The 7,907-nt window shown below is 33.7% G+C and overlaps 1 long non-coding RNA gene across 1 annotated transcript; it reads left to right on the top strand.

Moving 5' to 3' along the window:
• Window positions 1-802: 802 nt before the first annotated feature.
• LOC135321212 (uncharacterized) lies at window positions 803-7,702 on the top strand. Its single transcript, XR_010380777.1, has 3 exons — window positions 803-867; window positions 5,367-5,438; window positions 7,272-7,702. It is a non-coding gene; the product is annotated as an uncharacterized LOC135321212 (long non-coding RNA).
• Window positions 7,703-7,907: the final 205 nt, after the last annotated feature.

The following is a 7,907-nucleotide window of genomic DNA, read 5'->3' as shown; positions in this document are numbered from 1 at the left end:
GGATGTCACAAAATAATCTATATAGAGAATTTAAAAGTTAAGCTTCCTTATTTTGGTCGTTGTTAATTTTGAAAGGTTTTTTTTTTAAGTCTCAGAGAAGAGGGCCAACTAGATTTTACAGCGCTGCCTGCCAAATTCCCAGGGTACCCACCAGTGTTGAAAGTCTCGTGTCTTTGCTGAACGTGTGAGTTAGTTGACCAAGCAGTGACTCATACAAAGGAAGAGGAGAAAAAGAAACCCTAGTGGGACAGTGGAGTAAGTACTCATTGTCATCTTCTCCACTGCAGAAAAAAATGGAAAATGCCACTATTAATTAAATATCTGTCTTGTAAAGGCAAAGTGTCTTCAAATAAAGCCTAACAGAAGTGAAGAATTACAATGAAAGGAACATATGTCCAACATACAGATGGTTCTATCTCCACTTCTCCAGTTTTGAAACCAATTGATACTTTAGAAGTGTTACAGGAATCTCAGACGGCATGTGTGATGACTGTTCCAAAGCAATAACAGAGAGAAAGAAAGGTATGTATTTTATTTTAATTGAAGTACAGTCAGTTTACAATGTTGTGTTTATTTCTGGTGTACAGCATCATGCTTCAGTTATACATATAAGGAAGGCATTATTAATCAGAAAAACTTCTAAATTTTTTAAATAAAGGAAAATGGTGAAATATATCAATAGAATCCACTATGGCATTCGTATTGTGTTCATTCAATGTCACAAATGCTTAGATTCAATTAAGAGAGGGGGCTAAAACACAATAATAAAAGTGTCTCATATTTGTATACCACTTCTCTGTACAGGGTGGAGACTTAATAAAAAATGGGACCTACTTTCTAAATCAGCAGAAAGGATTTCTGAAGGAGGTAGGCTTTTAGTCCTTATTTATTGAAAATTGCTATGTTTTTCAGGCTCAAACCATGCATCAGACATTAGCCCTCCTGTACACTCTTTCCTTTCCCCCCTTCCTTTTTGCTCAGTGGATGATAAGGATACCAAATCAATAGCTGAGGAGAAGAAGTAGATATAACATTCCCAGAGATGCTGGAGACAGGGAATAGAAGCAACAATTCATTTCTCTGTCTCAGGTTAGATTGTATTTATACCACCTGCTATGCTTGTGGGAATAGAATCTATAGTAGTGTCTTTAGACCCAAACTTTCTTTTAGTGACTTTCCTTTTTCTATTCAGTGTGATAGGATTTTTTTTTTTTTTTTTTTTTGTCTGGGAGAAGTAGCCTATGGCACTTGGCTGAAGAGATGAGACTTCAATGAGATATAGGAGACAAAGAGTGACAAATTAAAATGACAAGGTTGTCTTATAAGATTGTGATCCAGTGAAATGAAGTATTTCTGGCCCAGTCAGTGTAGACAGCGTTATGCTATGTTGTAATAGATTGCAAGACCTGGGCAGCCTATATATGTCTTTGAGATAACTGAATTTGTCACTATCAACACTCCTCCAAATTGTGTCTTTCCTGGCTTTTGAGAATAGGTGTATGGACATAGCAATAGATACAAGTCAAGTATTTAGAGATTATCTTATCTTTCCTAAAAAATACTTAAAAATTTTTTAATTATATGTTAGTCATTGGCATGAAATTTACCAAAGGAAAAGCCTTAAATAGATAATTAATAGCCCTGAAAGTGATGGTGAACTTTTGCATTTTGTCTAACGAGTGTCATGTTACACCTGTTCCCTCATAATGCTGCCTGGTAGTTGACCATACATTCTCTCCTGAGCATCCAGTCTGCCTGCCAGACCTCTTTACCTGGTGTTAACAACATCATTCCAAATTCATCACACATTCAGTAAAATTTGTAGACTTTCTTATATAAAATGTGGAAACACAATTACATATTATCAGACAAAATTCAAGTTTAGTCTGTATTTAGCTGCTTGGTACTGAATAGGGAAAGGAGAGAGAACAGAATTGTAAGCATGCTTGAGTAGGAGAAAATCTAGAGTCATCTCTAATATGCCCTTCTTTGTCATCCCCTACAAAAAAGTCACATAGTTGTTTCTTTGCAATGTTTCTCACCAACATTTTCTCCTTTCCAGTCCTCCTTCCACCTTCCTCACCCAGGTTCTCATTTTTTTTCAAAGTGAGAAATATAATTAATTTAGGGATTCTAACCATGTTACAAAGTACTCTCTGTGGAATAATGAGAATACATAAGAGGGTAATATTTTGCTTTTATCAAAGTTCCTCTTGATGATTGCAGTCAATTATGTTAAAGAATTGGGGCTAACCATAGTAGGTTGTATTTGTTGTATATTTTGGAAATATTCTAATTTGGAAATATTCTAAGATTTCTTGAGGACTCAAGCCAAGAAAATGTTACACCCTCATAAAATAGTTGGTGTCTTCAGCTGTGGATGGCCATGTTTTTTATCTTTTGGCTGGCTGCAGATGTTTAGTTTCTGGTCTATTGATGCAATGACTACAAAAACTAGAGGATGGTTTCCTTTTTTAAAGCTACGTGACACTTCTAGGATGGCAAGATGATCATATTTGTGTTACTTAAATGCCATGGCCATTTTCCTAGTTTAGAGTATACATTACTTTTCATTGATATAGTATGAGGAGTATTTAGGTGATTGCTGTTTTCCAAACCAAATTCTAAAAAGTTAAGATAATTTGTAAAATCTTGAATAAATGAGTAATGTCAAACTTGATTATTGCATAAATCTTAGACTCCGCAAAGTTCAGGGATCTTGGAGCAACTTTTTCATACCCAGCCTTAGGAGTGGGTACAGCAGTAGCCGTCTGGATGCAAAAAGGTTTGAATGGAACAGTGTCTTGTAATTCAGAAATACAAAGGAAAAGTTAAGATAGAGCTATGATTCTTGGGAATAAAAGAGTCCCCTTTGTGGAATCAGGAAATCTTACATACACATTCCCATAACATGAGGAGATAGAAACTACCTCTCAAAGAGCCCATCTTTACCAATTATTGTCTTACTTTTGAAAAATTTAGATTGCTTTACTCAGTTCCCATTTTTGAATTTTCCCAATGTGTTGAGTAGAGGAAATTAAAAGAGAAATAAAAAAATTTCATAAATAAATTAAAAATACTCATAAAATTCAAGATCCAAATGTGGCTTACTTTTCAGATCCATGCAGGTAAGAATCAATGAACATAATCTCTGTTTTGTAAAGTTAGTGTTCAAAAATTGATATTTCTCAATACACAATTTTTCCTCTAGAGTCAATGGAAAGAAAAAAATAGATGACTCATTTCAACATCAAAGATAACAGTATAGGAATGAACTCAGTGATTGTCATAGTAGACTCAGTTGGATTTAAGATGAATAAATAGTTTTAATAAATTGAATTAATTAGATTGGGCTTAAGTGTACATGCAGACTATTTTCTCAAATGATATACAATAACTTGTTCAAGAAGTGCTGGTGTATAATTGCCTGAAGTCAGAGGATAAAAAAGAGAAAAAGCTGAAAATCCATTATGTTCGTGTTAACAGTCTAACTAAACTAATTAACTGCTATCTGAATTTTCACACCTCTATTTCATGATCTTTCTTGCTGCAAACCTCCAAGCTTCAAAAGCAACAAACAAAAAGCATTTGAAAGAGAACAGCACTAAATATAATGCAAAATATCACATTTTGGAAATCAGTTGCTCTTATTTTCTCCACCTTCATATATTTACATTGCTTGACCACCAACCTTGTCATATATACTCTGTCTTTATACTTATGTCTAATCACCTATGTGCACAAAAATAAAATAATAAAAGTTTCTATACAGCTATCTTAACTGTGCTATGTGTATAGCTACTTTTAAAATTTAATATCAAGAATTAGAATTCCTAATATTCTAGATAAAGTTTAGAAGATCTGCGAATTCAAACTTTTAAAATAATTAAATAATAAATTCAAGTCAAATACCAATAACCAGCTCTTCACATTTGTTACACAATATTGCAAATGTCTAAAAGGTTTTCTTTAGTTGCTTTCTGGATTTTAATGAATTAAACACCCAGTTACAGCTAGAATCAGTTTATTTGCATACCCTTCCCTAACTGGGATTGGCTCTTTTATATATATATATATTTTTTTTTTCTTTTCTTTCCCCAAAAGCCCTACCTCCAAATACCATCACACTGGGCATTAGGATTTTTTAAAGGTCTTTTTTTTAAAAAAATGAGGTATTGTTGATGTACAGTATTCTATAAGTTTCAGGTGTAAAGCATAGTGATTTACGATTTTTAAAGGTTATATTCCATTTATACTTATTATAAGATATTGGCTATACTCTCTGTGTTGTACAATATATCCTTGTAGCTTATTTATTTTATACATAGTAGTCTGTACCTCTTAATCCCCTATCCCCTACCCCTATCTTGCCCCTCTCCTTTTCCCTGCTCTTTTATATTTAATTTTTTAAAAGAGACATATGAAAAGGAAACAAGTTTTTTAAATTATGAAGTTATGTTTATATAATAGGAAAGTGACCAGCAGCCAATAAAAATCAAAGACAAAACTGTTACATTGAACCATATGAAATTTCCAAAATGTGATTTTTTTGTCTTATTATATAAATGGTTATTTAATATGGGTCAGTCACATTTTATTCTAGTTTAAATCAAAATTCCTCATTTCCTATGTTCCAGTTGACAAAGGCTGTATAATATAATGAAAGATCTCCCCAAAACCTTAGGCTCATTACTATTTAATGTCAGTATGCCAATTTTACCCCTGAAAATTTGAAAAGTATATTCTTATTATGTCCTGATTTCTAAATAACAGTGTCTTCTAAGTCACCGTAATAAAATGTAGTTTATTGAAGTTGCAGTTATGCACATAGAATATTGTTCTCTTGTAGAAGATATTCTGATGTTACTCAACAATTGTTTTATAGATATGTATTTTATTTGTGACTTACTTTATATAATGTAATTTAGTTCAATTTCATTTATAAGAAATGATACTGATAGTATTTTACATTTCAGTAAATACATTTGCACTATATTATTTTATGTAGTTAATATTTATAGCATGTGTAAAATATAATAAGCCATAATATCTTTATATTGATTATTTCTTTGTAGTTTCTGATTTACTTTAGAATTGTGAACAAAACTACCCATGAACAATTTTCTTATTGTTCTTAATAAAAATTCTTTCTTAATGACTTTTCATCCATGATTCATGAATAACTGAATCTGGAATTACATAATCAATTTAAATAAATTAAGGACACACAAACCACAAATCATGTTATGTTCTAAGAGCTGAATCTGCTACTAGTCAGTGTCATATTCATGAACTGAAATCTTTGAGAATGATCAGACCTTAATTTCTTGTATTGCTAACCCTCTTTCATGCTCTCTGGTGTACAGATTGTCTGGCTAATTTCTACAGTTGAGTTTTGACTGCGAAGTGACTTTGAAGTTCAGCAGGACACATTTCCTGTATGTATCCATGGCTAGTTGTGCAATTTGCGAGAACACTCAGTTAATGAATCCAAGGTCATGAGTTCACTACTGTGTGGACCTGTTTGTTATATTCAGAGGTTATGGATCACACCACTCATCACATAACTTTCTTGCACATATATGTTACGTGTCACTAGAGAGGGAGAGGTCCATGTGATGGTGTTTGGAAGGATCAAAGCAAATCCACATGCACAGTTGGGAAAACTATTAGAGTGCATGTTTGCTCAAGACTGAGTCAGATCTTCTTCACCCAGGATGCCTTCTGTTCTGTGTTCTATGTTCACATGCCCTCTGCACTCTCGTCTCACAGCACGGTAATGATGGGTCTCTTCAAGTTTGGGGGAGAGAACCCATTACTAATTATGTTCTGCCTGCCTGCTGCATCCTTGATAATGAAAGTGACTCAGACACCCAGAGTCACTGTCAGAAATCTTGTTTTTCCAGCCCTCATTTATGGATTTTGAGTTTTAATCAAGATCATTAAGAACATAAAATTTCTCAAGTTGAGAAACAAACTTCACATACCTAGAATATTCTCATATATTATGAAAAATTGAATCAAAAAGCAATTTTTCTTTCTAGTTATTTACAAAATCATTTTATAAAACTTTTGTTTGTTATCACCATCTAGTCGCTCCTAACCTTTAAGACATAATCTCAGGTAATTTAATGTAAGCAGGAAAGTAACCAACAACATTGAAGGAAGATACAGAGTTTAGAACTAATATCCACTCCACTGGATTTCATTTTCTAACAACTTAATCCTTTGCCTATAAGTATTTATGTTCTTCAAGTGTTAATAAAATTATAAAGAGCAGTCACCAGTTAGTGCTAGAATGCAAGCCTCCAAATGTAAAGATTTGGAATAGCTGCCAGCCACATAATAGTATATAAATAAGGCAAAGAATATTTACAAATAAAATTTCCAAAGTCTAAAAGTAAGAGTATTAAAACAATTCAACCAGACATGTCAATCTTGAAATTTCTATGTAAATGTCCCAAGTTATATTATAACTTAATAGTTATTGGTACTGAATTGTAGATGGATTTCTTATACACACTCCAAAAATACAAAAAGGGTTGTAGTTTATACCAAGAACTCCTGTAAAAGAAAAAGATAGGAAACAAACTAGACAAATGGTCAAGTACAGCATTGCTACTAATAAAGGGAGAAATGCAAATTAAAATAGCAAACTACCTGTAGTAACATATGATAGTACTCAGTGAAATTTAGTGTGCAGTTATCTCTACCACATGACTCTACACTTCCATCCTTGAGTATGTACATTATCTAGAGAAACTCTCGCTTAGGTCCAAAGGAGATGTGTACAAAGGTGCTTACTTCAATGTCGTAGGGGTGTGTGTGTGCATATGCGTGTGTGCGCATGTGTGTTGGAAGGAATCTAAGGGTCCATCAGTAGGGAGCTGGGTAAGTACGTGCGTGGATGTGCATGGTGAAACAGTACGCAGCAGTCAGAAGCAATAAGCTACAAGTACACAGAGGAAGTCTTAAAACTAGAAAATGAAACAAAAACACAAAACTCAGAAAAGTAAAAACAAGAACTGTATGATAATAGGTATGTACAAGTAACAACCCCAATATACACAAAACAGTTTTTTGAAGGATTCTTACATATTTTACAAATTTACTTTCATATTAGAGTGAGTACCTATTACGAAGAGGAAGAGGGGAAGGAAGATGAGGACAGTGAAGGAAAAAAGAGAAAAAAGATCACTAGTTGATCACTGTTGCAGAGAGGAAGGTAACAAGGTATTGTGAACTGAAAAATTTAACTTGTTTTCTTGCAGCTGAGATTATAAAAGAGAAAGACAGTGGAGGAGGAGGAGGAAGAGGCAGAAGATAGGGGAAGCAGAGAGGCTCAAACCAGTTACTCCTAGTCTACTAAATTGCTCAGGATGTTATTTTAGGTAAGTTTTGAAGTCAAAGTAAAAGTGAAGTCTGTTCTCAGAACACCGTTGACACCAGTGCATTTAGTGGATGGAAATGATTAGTTTACCTTATACTTTCAGCAAAGACACCGCTGGTTCTCATTCATCATGTGCATCGTAGATTCTGGCAGTGATACTATCAGATTTTATTAATTCAGGAATTGTTTCTCTAATAAGGCTATTTGTGTGATGACATGCCCATGTGACTTCCAACACATTTGGTGAACTATTACAATCTTAAAAGAGTACATTGGGCATATTGAGCTTGATTAGAAAAAGTGCCACTGATTGCCCTACAGCTAAACTCTTTATTAATTTGTACCATGCAATTCCTAGTTTGAAATTCATAGGCATTTAGAAAATTAATCCTTCACAGAGAGAGGATAATTCAGGTGGTGAACTTAGTAGAAGGAAGGCCTTTTGGGTATTTACTCTGGACACATTATTCCCAGCAGACCTAAATGAAGAGCACTCTGAACCATTTGCTGCAGAAAT

This window comes from Camelus dromedarius, chromosome 4 (genome assembly GCF_036321535.1).
Source record: "Camelus dromedarius isolate mCamDro1 chromosome 4, mCamDro1.pat, whole genome shotgun sequence".
Classification (NCBI taxonomy): domain Eukaryota; kingdom Metazoa; phylum Chordata; class Mammalia; order Artiodactyla; family Camelidae; genus Camelus; species Camelus dromedarius.
This window is presented reverse-complemented; position numbering and strand designations above follow the sequence as displayed.